This window comes from Bos grunniens, chromosome 8, assembly GCF_055505025.1.
Source record: "Bos grunniens cultivar Pamir isolate PY7600 chromosome 8, Bosgru_T2T1.0, whole genome shotgun sequence".
In the NCBI taxonomy this organism is placed as follows: Eukaryota; Metazoa; Chordata; class Mammalia; order Artiodactyla; family Bovidae; genus Bos; species Bos grunniens.
Window position 1 is genome coordinate 74905330 of NC_141172.1, and position 12986 is coordinate 74918315.

Genomic DNA, 12986 nt, shown 5'->3' on the forward strand with positions numbered 1-12986 from the left:
ACCAGAGAAGCCACCAAAATGAGAAGTCCACGCACCACAATGAAGAATAGACCCTACTCACTGCAACAAGAGAAAGCCCAGAAGCAGTAATGAAGACCCAGTGAGGCCAAAAATAAACACAAAAATAAGTTTTAATTTAAAAAAACATTTTCTGCACCTTTCCAATCTCCCCTCATGCTTCCTTTTAGTCACTGCCCCGGAAAAATAACCACTGTCCTGACTTCTAATAGCATAGGTTAACTTATGCAATGCTTTTAAAGGAATTTTCACAAAAATGGCCTTGTCCTTCTTCAATATATTTTCACATGCTTGCCAGAATGAGTATTCTGCAACTGAAACCCTATCATGTCGCTCCTTTTAAAAACTCATCAGTGGCTGGCTACCTTGCACTTAGAATGAAATACAGACTTCTACAAGGCCATGATCAATATATTCCCTCGCTGCTGCTGCTGCTAAGTCGTTTCAGTTGTGTCCGACTCTGTGCGACCCCATAGACGGCAGCCTGCCAGGCTCCGCCATCCCTGGGATTCTCCAGGCAAGAACACCGGAGTGGGTTGCCATTTCCTTCTCCAGTGCATGAAAGTGAAAGGTGAAAGTGAAGTCGCTCAGTCGTGTCCGACTCTTAGCAACCCCATGGACTGCAGCCTACCAGGCTTCTCCGTCCATGGGATTCTCCAAGCAAGAGTACTGGAGTGGGGTGCCATTGCCTTCTCCGCCTCACTTGCTAGCCCATCTTTTTTCTCAATATTCTACCCCTTCATCACTGAGATCCAGCAATATCCACCTTCTTTCAATTCCTTGGTTGTATCAAGTTCTCTCTTATCTCAGAGACTTGAGCCAAGCTGTTTGCTCTGCCTGGAATGCCTCTCTGAAAAATTTCCCCTTTCATCCCCCAGCTTTAAGTGTAAATAACATGTCTATAGTTAGGCCTTCACTGATCACCCAACCTGAAATATGTTTTCCCTTATCTCTTCACCCCATTGATTCCCTTTTTTAGCACTTTAAAAAATGATTTTTTGTTGTTTATCAATTGTCTATCTCTCCATCCTTGACTGTAAGTCTGTGAAAACAAGGATCAGGTGTACATGTCCAATACCCAGTACACTGTACATCCTCAGTAAGTGTTTACTGACTGTATGATATGACCACTGTCAACCTTCCAAGCTTGTCTGTCATCATTGTCTCCTTCAAACATTAAGGCCCAGCTATACTAACATACTTGGGAGTTTCCCTACTCTATCTTGCTTTCTTGTCCTGGGCTTTTGAGCTTACCACCTTCTTTGCTACCAATGTTTTGATATTTTTTTTCACAGCCTTATTGAGATAAAATTGACATATAACTGTTTAAGTTGTACAATGTGATGACATGTTGCACACATATTGCAAAATGGTTACCTCAGTAAGACTAGTTAACACATTTAACATATCCTTCACCTCACCTAATTACCATTGGTTGTTTTGATGAGAACATTTAAGATCTACTCTTATAGCTATTTTCAAATATTCAGTTCAGTTCAGTTGTTCAGTCATGTCCGACTTTTTGCAACCCCATGGACTGCAGCACACCAGGCCTTCCTGTCCATCACCAACTCCCAAGGTTTACTCAAATTCATGTCCATTGAGTCAGTGATGCCATCCAACCATCTCATCCTCTGTTGTCCCCTTCTCCTGCCACCCTCAATCTTTCCCAGCATCAGGGTCTTTTCAAATGAGTTAGTTCTTTGCATCAGGTGGCCAAAGTATTGGAGTTTCAGCCTCAGCATCAGTCCTTCCAATGAATATTCAGGACTGATTTCCTTTAGGATGGACTGGTTGGATCTCCTTGCTGTCCAAGGGTCTTCTCTAACACCACAGTTCAAAAGCATCAGTGCTTCGGTGCTGAGCTTTCTTTATAGTCCAACTCTCATATCCATACATGACTACTAGAAAAACCACAGCTTTGACTAGATGGACCTTTGTTGGCAAAGTAATGTCTCTGCTTTTTAATATGCTGTCTACAATACAATATTTTAAACTATAGTCATCATGCTGTACACTAGATCCCTAGAACTTATTCCTCTATAACTGGAAGCTGGTACCCTTTAACCAATATCTCATTTCCCCTACCCACCAGGGCCTGGCAAACACCAATCTACTTTCTGTTTCTGAGTCTGACTTTTCTGGATTCTGCATGTCAGTGAGATACTACAGTGTTTGTTTCTTTTTGACCAGGCCACGCAGCTTACAGGACCTCAGTTCCCTGATAAGAGATTGAACCCAGGCCATGGCAGTGAAAGTTTGGATCCTAACCGCTAAGCCATCAGGGACTCCCAGACACTACAGTATTTGTCTTTCTCTGATTTATTTCACTCAGCATAATTCCCTCAGTGTTCATCCATGTTGTCCCAAATGGCAAAATTTCCTTCTTTATAGTTGAAGAGTATTTTGATTGTTAAGTAAGGTTTCCTGGAGGATATGGGACTGGTGCTGAGTCCAGAAGTATGATTTGAGTTTGAACTGATCAAGGGAGGATATGCCATCCTGGCAGTCTGAGGAAGACCAAAAGGGCCAGAGATTAGTCAACTTTTCATTCTACAACATCAAGGCCTGTGCTATGTCAAGGATAAAAATAAATAAGACATAATGATCACAAGCCAGAAATCTGGAATAATGCTCTTGCCTTTACATTTCACAGGCTGATGATCCCTGTATTAATTTAAACATAACCTCAGAGAGGTTTCTTCTGACCCTGTCTCCATTTAAAATTGCATCCACCCCGGTGGTTTCAGTCTTGGATGTCCACTTTAATCACCTTCATTAGTACTCACCAAAACTTGCAATAATCTTATTTGTCTACTAATTACTTGCTTTTGTCAGTTTCTGTCTCAACCATTAGAATATAAACTCCTTGAGGGCAGAACCCAGTCATTTCTGTCTCATTCACTACTGTATCCTTGGCATTAAGCACAGGGCCTGCCATATAGCAGGTATTCAATAAATATTTGTTGAATGAGTGAATGACTTTTTAAAAATATAAATACAAATTTTATTATTTCCTCAATGTGGGAAGTATCTAAATCACAGAATTGAGGAAAATCAAATTTGTTTTACAAATCTTTGTCAAAGATCAACCAAAGTCATGTTTATAAAATGAGCAATTTTAAATTAGAAGCCAATGTATAATGTTTGTCTTTCAGAGAAGCCCTGGATATATAATAATTTTTAGCTACCTTTTCTTTTATTAACAGTGTTTGGGCAAAATAATTTTATCTTTTTTAATGCTATTTTTAAAGAAATGACAGAGGTAAGAAAATATCCTATACTCTTGAAAATATTGTTAGCATGGTCTTGTTTAGTTGCTAAGTCATATCTGACTCTTTTGCAACCCCATGGCCTATATCCCACCAGGCTCCCCTGTCCATGAGATTTCCCACGCAAGAATACTGGAGTGGATTGCCATTTCCTCCTCTATGAATGTCTCTTTCTTAGGAGCACCTTAGAGGCTGAGAGAAAGACATAAACAAACAGTTGCAGTAGAGCATATATGTACAGATTGTTGTGGGCACATTAGACTAGGAACAGCACGGTGGTTACAAGCAGTCACACCAAAGTGGGATGGCCAAGGTTCAACTTCAGGTTCTACCAGTCACTCACTGGGTAATCTTTAAAACTGTTCACCTCACATTAGGACTTGAACCCATGTACCAGGGCTCAAACATGGCCAGACCCCACAGTCTTCCTACTGATATCACACACCTGATTTCAGGACTTAATGAAGCTCATCGCAGAAAGAATTATGAGTGAAAAAGTGATAGGTAAGAAGTGGATTTACTTAGAGAGAGAAACACACTCTACAGACAGAGGGTAGACCATTTCAAAATGTGAGACTGGCCTCAAAATATGATGTGGTTAGCTTTTATAATCTGGGTAATTTCATAGGCTAATGAGCAGGAGGATTATCCCAACTATTTTAGGGAAGGGGCAAAGATTTCCAGGAATTGGTCAACCATACACTTTTTGGTCTTTAATGGTCAGCCTAAGTTTCATGGCACCTATGGGAGTGTCATTTAGCTTGCAGATATGTTACAATGAGTATATACTGAGGCTCAACGTCTAGTGGAACTTGACTCATCCGCTATGTTGGGCCCATTTGGTTCTAGTCAGTTTATATCATGTCTTTGGGCTACATCATTCTTTTAAAGTTTGTGCCTTGCCCACCTCTCTTCTGTTTCACCTTGAGTAATTTTCTTAACATCCCTAAGCCTTGGATATTTCTCTGTGCATTAGTTGCTCCCTCAGTCAGATCTGACTCACCGTGACCCCACAGATGGTAGCCTGCCAGGCTCCTCTGTCCATGGGATTCTCCAGGCAATAATACTGGAATGGGTTGCCATTCCCTTCTCCAGAGGATCTTCCCAACCCAGGAACTGAACCCAGGTCTCCCGCATTGCAGGAAGATTCTTTACTGTCTGAGCCACCAGGGAAACCCTAGATATTTCTAGTAATGATCATGTCATGGATTCTTGTCAGAATTAAGTGAGATTAACCAATACAGAATGAAGCAGGGCAAAGACTAATAGAGTTTTGACAAGAAAATGCACTGGTCATAACAAACACCCTCTTCCAACAACACAAGAGAAGACTCTATACATGGACATCACCGGATGGTCAACACCAAAATCAGATTGATTATATTCTTTGCAGCCAAAGATGGAGAAGCTCTATACAGTCAGCAAAAACAAGACCAGGAGCTGACTGTGGCTCAGACCATGAACTCCTTATTGCCAAATTCAGACTTAAATTGAAGAAAGTAGGGAAAACCACTAGACCATTCAGGTATGACCTAAATCAAATCCCTTATGATTATACAGTGGAAGTGAGAAATAGATTTAAGGGCCTAGATCTGATAGATAGAGTGCCTGATGAACTATGGAATGAGGTTCGTGACGTTGTACAGGAGACAGGGATCAAGACCATTCCCATAGAAAAGAAATGTAAAAAAGCAAAATGGCTGTCTGGGGAGGCCTTACAAATAGCTGTGAAAAGACGAGAAGTGAAAAGCAAAGGAGAAGAGGAAAGATATAAACATCTGAATGCAGAGTTCCAAAGAATAGCAAGAAGAGATAAGAAAGCCTTCTTCAGCGATCAATGCAAAGAAATAGAGGAAAACAACAGAATGGGAAAGACTAGGGATCTCTTCAAGAAAATCAGAGATACCAAAGGAACATTTCATGCAAAGATGAGCTCGATAAAGGACAGAAATGGTATGGACCTAACAGAAGCAGAAGATATTAAGAAGAGATGGCAAGAATACACAGAAGAACTGTACAAAAAAGATCTTCACGACCCAGATAATCACGATGGTGTGATCACTGACCTAGAGCCAGACATCCTGGAATGTGAAGTCAAGTGGGCCTTAGAAAGCATCACTATGAACAAAGCTAGTGGAGGTGATGGAATTCCAGTTGAGCTATTCCAAATCCTGAAAGATGATGCTGTGAAAGTGCTGCACTCGATATGCCAGCAAATTTGGAAAACTCAGCAGTGGCCACAAGACTGGAAAAGGTCAGTTTTCATTCCAATCCCAAAGAAAGGCAATGCCAAAGAATGCTCAAACTACTGCACAATTGCACTCATCTCACACGCTAGTAAAGTAATGCTCAAAATTCTCCAAGCCAGGCTTCAGCAATATGTGAACCGTGAACTTCCTGATGTTCAAGCTGGTTTTAGAAAAGACAGAGGAACCAGAGATCAAATTGCCAACATCCGCTGGATCACAGAAAAAAGCAAGAGAGTTCCAGAAAAACATCTATTTCTGCTTTATTGACTATGCCAAAGCCTTTGACTGTGTCGATCACAATAAACTGCGGAAAATTCTTCAATAGATGGGAATACCAGACCACCTGACCTGCCTCTTGAGAAATTTGTATGCAGGTCAGGAAGCAACAGTTAGAACTGGACATGGAACAACAGACTGGTTCCAAATAGGAAAAGGAGTTCATCAAGGCTGTATATTGTCACCCTGTTTATTTAACTTATATGCAGAGTACATCATGAGAAATGCTGGACTGGAAAAAACACAAATTGGAATCAAGATTGCCGGGAGAAATATCAATAACCTCAGATATGCAGATGACACCACCCTTATGGCAGAAAGTGAAGAGGAACTCAAAAGCCTCTTGATGAAAGTGAAAGTGGAGAGTGAAAAAGTTGGCTTAAAGCTCAACATTCAGAAAACGAAGATCACGGCATCCGGTCCCACCACTTCCTGGGAAATAGATGGGGAAACAGTGGAAACAGTGTCAGACTTTATTTTTCTGGGCTCCAAAATCACTGCAGATGGTGACTGCAGCCATGAAATTAAAAGACGCTTACTCCTTGGAAGGAAAGTTATGACCCACCTAGATAGCATATTCAAAAGCACAGACATTACTTTGCCAACAAAGGTTCGTCTAGTCAAGGCTATGGTTTTTCCCGTGATCATGTATGGATGTGAGAGTTGGACTGTGAAGAAGGCTGAGCGCCGAAGAATTGATGCTTTTGAACTGTGGTGTTGGAGAAGACTCTTGAGAGTCCCTTGTACTGCAAGGAGATCCAATCAGTCCATTCTGAAGGAGATCAGCCCCAGGATTTCTTTGGAAGGAATGATGCTAAAGCTGAAACTCCAGTACTTTGGCCACCTCATGCAAAGAGTTGACTCATTGGAAAAGACTCTGATGCTGGGAGGGATTCGGGGCAGGAGGAGAAGGGGACGACAGAGGATGAGATGGCTGGATGGCATCACTGACTCGATGGACGTGAGTCTGAGTGAACTCCGGGAATTGGTGATGGACAGGGAGGCCTGGCATGCTGCAATTCATGGGGTCACAAAGAGTCAGACATGACTGAGGGACTGATCTGATCTGACCACATGTGGAGAGCCTGTCATATACTGATGCACAGCAAATCTTAGCTGTTGTTTTTAAAGGAAGATTGTGCCTCCTTAGAAGCACCATTTAAGACTTACATGTATTAACATATGCAAAATGAAACAAAATAGTGGCCTCTTTAAAAAAGTCATTCTAGGGAGTTCCTTGGTGGCCTAATGATTAAGATTCTGCGCTTTCACTGAATGGTCCAGGTTCAATCCCTGACCAAGGAAACAATTTCCCCAAAGCCATGCAGTTCAGTTCAGTCACTCAGTCATGTCTGACTTGGCAACCCCATGTACTGCAGCAGGCCAGGCTTCCCTGTCCATCACCACCAACTCCCAGAGCTTACTCAAACTCATGTGTCTATGGCATCACCTAGTACTCTCTAGCCAGGGCTCCTCTAAAGAATCTATTACCTTTCTTACAAAGAGAAAAGATGTGGAAATAAATGAGAGGGAGGGTCTTTGCTTTAGAAAAGTTAATTCTGACTTTACAGAAAAACTTTTTTTTTTTTGCCGCACTGCATGGCACTGCAGCCATGAAAGTCAGTGATGCTGACTTTGAGTCAGTGATGCTATCCAACCATCTCATCCTCTGTCATCCCCTTCTCCTCCCACCTTCAATCTTTCCTACCATCATGGTCTTTTCCAATGAGTCAGGTCTTTGCATCAGGTGGCCAAAGTATTGGAGCAGCACCAGCTTCAGCATCAGTCCTTCTAATGAATATTCAGGACTGATTTCCTTTAGGATTGACTGCTTTGATCTCCTTGCAGTCCAAGGGACTCTCAAGAGTCTTCTCCAACACCACAGTTCAAAAGCATCAATTCTTCGGCACTCAGCATCTTTATAGTCCAACGCTCACATCCATACATGACTACTGGAAAAACCACAGCCTTGACTAGACGAACCTTTGTTGGCAAAGTAATGTCTCTGATTTTAAATATTCTACCTAGGTTGGTCATAGCTTTTCTTCCAAGGAGCAAGCATCTTTTAATTTCATGGCTGCAGTGCCATGCAGTGTGGCAAAAAAAGAAGTTATTCTGTAAAGTCATAATTAACTTTTCTAAAGCAAAGACCCTCCCTCTCATTTATTTCCACATCTTTTCTCTTTGTAAGAAAGGTAATAGATTTTTTTAGAGGAGCCCTGGCTAAAGAGTTCTATGCTATGCTATGCTAAGTCACTTCAGTTGTGTCGGACTCTGTGACCCTACTAGGTGATGCCATAGACACTAGGGATAAACATCCTGTTTTCTTTGCCACCAGAGGGCACCAGTCAGTCAAGTCAATCTCTACCTGTCATGAAACTAAGAAAGCTCTAAGAAGCTGTTTCTGCCATTCATTATTTGTGCTGTAAAGTAGCCAAACAGTATAGTAGCTTGAATACGGTTATGTATAGCTGACAAAAGAAGAGAATTTAAAGACAAAGGAGAAAAGGAAAGATATACCCATCTGAATGCAGAGTTCCAAAGAATAGCAAGGAGAGATAAGAAAGCCTTCCTCAGTGATCAATGCAAAGAAACAGAGGAAAACAATAGAATGGGAAAGACTAGAGATCTCTTCAAGAAAATTAGAACATTTTATGCAAAGGGAACATTATGAAAAAAGGGAACATTTCATGCAAAGATGGGCACAATAAAGGACAGAAATGCTATAAACCTAACAGAAACAGAAGATATTAAGAGGTGGGAAGAATGCACAGAAGAACTATACAAAAGAAGATCTTCATGACCCAGATAACCATGATGGTGTGATCATTCATGTAGAGCCAGACATCCTGGAATATGAAGTCAAGTGGGCCTTAGGAAGCATCACTGTGAAGAAAGCTAGTGGAGGTGATGGAATTCCAGTTGAGCTATTTCAAATCCTAAAAGATGATGCTGTTAAAGTGCTGCCCTTAATATTCTAGCAAATTTGGAAAACTCAGCAGTGGCCACAGTACTGGAAAAAGTCAGTTTTCATTCCAATCCCAAAGAAAGGCAATGACAAAGAATGTCCAAACTACCGCACAATTGCACTCATCTCATACAGTAGCAAAATAATGCTCAAAATTCTCCAAGCTAGGCTTCAACAGTATGTGAATCATGAACTTCCAGATGTTCAAGCTGGATTTGGAAAAGGCACAGGAACCAGAGATCAAATTGCCAACATCCGCTGGATCATCGAAAAAGCAAGAGAAACATCTGCTTTTTGACTAGGCCAAAGCCTTTGACCGTGTGGATCACAACAAACTGTGGAAAATTCTTCAAGAGGTGGGAATACCCGACTACCTTACCTGCCTCCTGAGAAATCTGTATGCAGGTCAAGAAGCAACAGTTAGAACCGGACAAGGCACAACAGACTGGTTCCAAATCGGGAAAGGAGTACATCAAGGCTGTGTACTGTCACCCTGCTTATTTGACTTCTATGCAGAGTACATCATGTGAAATGCTGGGCTGGATGAAGCACAAGGTGGAATCAAGGTTGCCGGGAGAAATATCAATAACCTCAGATACGCAGATGACACCACTCTTATGGCAGAAAGCAAAGAAAATCTAAAGAACCTCTTGATGAAAGTGAAAGAGGAGCATGAAAAAGCTGGCTTAAAACTCAACATTCAGAAAACTAAGATCATGGCATCTGGTCCCATCACTTCATGGTAAATAGATGGGTAAACAATGGGAACAGTGACACACTTTATTTTCTTGGGCTCCAAAATCACTGCAGATGCTGACTGAAGTCATGAAATTAAAAGATGCTTGCTCCTTGGAAGAAAAACGATGGCAAACCTGAATAGCATATTAAAAAGCAGAGACATTACTTTGCCAACAAAGGTCCGTCTAGTCAAAGCCATGGTTTTTCTAGTAGTCATGTATGGATGTGAGAGTTCGACAATACAGAAGGCTGAGTGCCAAAAAAATTGATATTTTTGAACTGTGGTGTTGAAAAGACTCTTGAGAGTCACTTGGACTGCAAGGACATCAAAACAGTCAATCCTAAAGGAAATCAGTACTTAAATTTGGGAAGGACTGATACTGAAGCTGAAACTCCAATAGTTTGGCCACCTGATGAGAACTCACTCATTGGAAAAGACCATGATGCTGGGAAAGATTGAGGGTGGGAAGAGAAGGGGATGACAGAGGATGAGATGGTTGGATGGCATCACTGACTCGATGAACATGAGTTTGAGCAAGCTCCGGGAGTTAGCAAGAGACAGAGAAGCCTGGCATGCTGCAGTCCATGGGGTTGCAAAGAGTCAGACACAACTGAGGGACTGAACTGATATGGATATGAGCAAGACCTGCTGTCCTTACAGAACAGGGCAGCTACTACATGTCTGAGAGACCCTATTAGACTGCAGAGGTGGAGGGTGAGGCTTAATTTGTGATTCATTGTTGTTATTGTTGTTGTTACTGATTATATTCCTGCCTTTGGCTGTGGGCCCTTGAGAACAACTACTTAGTATCTATTTTGTGTCAGAGAATGTCCTAGTTGCTGAGGATCCAGAGATGAATAAGACACAGTTGCAACCTACTAATAAACGATGTCTCACCTTCTAAGATAAAAAGGCATGATAGAAGTCCTGTGGAATTTGACTTCCTCTGACCTGAGGATGGAGTCTTTAGACAGCTCATTAAGACACTAGGCTGTGAGCTTCCTTGATAGGTATATGTTTATTAGTCACCCATCTTAGGGTCATGGCATTGTGAATACTTAGTATGAGTTTGTGAGTTGATTTGAGTCCAGGGAGCGGCATTTGGTCTGGGTGCCAGGTGTATGTTCCAGTGACGTAAGACTAGGGATCTGCCATCTTTTGGGTAAGGGTGGGGCTATGATGAGTTTATGTGGGTAAAATGCTTTGAAGATGAACTTTCTGCCTATTTGTCTACTCATAGCCTTGCTATTAAAAGTGTCAACATCACCACCTGTTTCTAGGTCAGCAATCTTCTTGTCCTTAAACTGAGTAGTGGGGAGGAGGAGAAGTCAGAATCAGTCATACTCCATCCTTTGGGAAGGAGGGGCTACACTGACTAAGATGCGCTCTAATGCCAGTGAAGTTTGGTCTCAAGACCAAGAGAATAGAGTTGGGAGCTAAGGAATGATTATTTAAAATATTGAGGCTTTGTGTCTGAGAAAAAAAATAACACCAACAACAAAATGAAGGGGCTCTTTCCTTGTGGATAGTGCATAGTAACTTCCTTCTTAAGAGGACAGAAACGAGGTAAAAAGAGTAACTTTACAGTGGAGAAACCTGACACACTAGGTCAGCCAGGTGACTGAGGTCAATATCAGCATATCAACACAGCATTGTTGATATTATGTGCTCTTGATATACATCATTTTCATCACATCAATGAAAATATTTTTCTCCTGGGATCTCTTCCCCTGTGGGCATGCTCAGTTGCTCAGTCATGTCAGACTCTTTGCCACCCCACAGACTGTAGCCAGCCAGGCTCCTTTGTCTATGGAATTTTCCAGGCAAGAATACTGGGGTAGGCTGCCCTTTCCTCCTCCAGGGGATCTTCCTGACCTGGGGATTGAACCAACATCTCCTGCATTCGCAGGCAGATTAGGATTCTTTACCACTGAGCCACCTGGGAAGCCCCAGGATCTCTCCCCAAACTCCAGTTTAATCATGAGAAAAACATCACAAATTCTAGCTGAGGGATATTCTAAAGTATACTTGACCAGTACTGTTCAAAACTTCCGAAGTCATCAAAAACAAGGAAAGTCTGAGAAACTTTCATAGTTAAGAGGAGCCTTAATGAAAACTAAATATAGTATCTAGGATGGGATCCTGAAACAGAATAGGGACATTAGGTAAAATCTAAGGAAATGTGAGTAACCAAGATTTTAGTTAATAATATATCAACATTGGTTCATTAATTGTAATAAATGTACTACACTAATGTAAGATGTTAATAAGGGGAAATTGAATGCCAGGTATATGGAAACTATCTGTACTATTTTCTCTGGTTTTTTTTTTTTTTTTTTACGTCTATTAAAAAATGGAGGGGGTGGTATCCAGAATATAACTATGCCTTGAAAAAAATTTTTTTTCTTATTTTAAAGTTCCTATTTATGGAGCATTTACCATATGCAGGTCATTGTGCTAAACTCTGTACATGGATGATTTCATTTAATTTTTATAATTGTTTATATATTAGGCATAATTAACCTCTTTTACAGACGCTGATGAAAAAGGAAGAGGTAATATAATATAAATGGTGGAGCCAGGATTGGAACCAGGGATGTTTCTGATCCCAGAATTCTAAGTGTGTGGAACTCATTTTCATAGGACAGGCCTTCCACAGAGAAACGGGGCCTAAATTATGGGGATTGCAGACCATTTCCACATCTCACTCCACTCATGATTTTAAAAGAACCCCAGTTCTAAGATCTGCAGGGGGTCAAAGTTCAACCAAGTACCTCATTTTACAAATGGGTAAATGGAGGATAGCCACAGCATTTGTCCCAAATCACACAGAAAAGGGCCAAGAACCCAGGTTCAGTCTGTATGATTATTTCTCTTTTTATTTCCCACAACTTCCTCTTTGTAGTTAAGAAGGGAAGTAGAAACTGACCTATCTGCTTTCCCATTTCTCGGATGGGAAACTGCACTTCAACCCCCTAAGTTGGTAACACGCTGCTCTCCAAGGACACAATGGCATGAGGACTGGACCTGCAGAAATGTCAGGACGCTTGTTCCCACCGACAAAACCCGCATTGTCAGCACATCCTTGTCAAGCACCTACTGAGTGCTGGGAGGACAGACCGTGTGTCATGGCGGGGTGGGGAGGGGACGTTAGGCCTGCAGAGGATCAGGGCTCTTAGGAGGACAACTGCGGGAGGCCTGAGGATACAAGTAGGGGGAGGAGGACGATGACAGCTCTAGGACAGAGGTCCCTTCCCGGGCGCGCCTTTGGAAACGTAGCGTCAAGCCGCACAACCGTCATTTTGGGGACAAGGGCATCCCCAGGGGCCACCCTCAAACCCCGGCCCCCACCGTCACCCCCCACTGCCGCTTGGCCCTTTAAGGGCGGGGGACGCGCGCCGGCGTCACAAAGCGCCGCCACCTGGCGGGGCGGCGGAGAGGAGGCGGGGAAGTGGGAGGAGGAG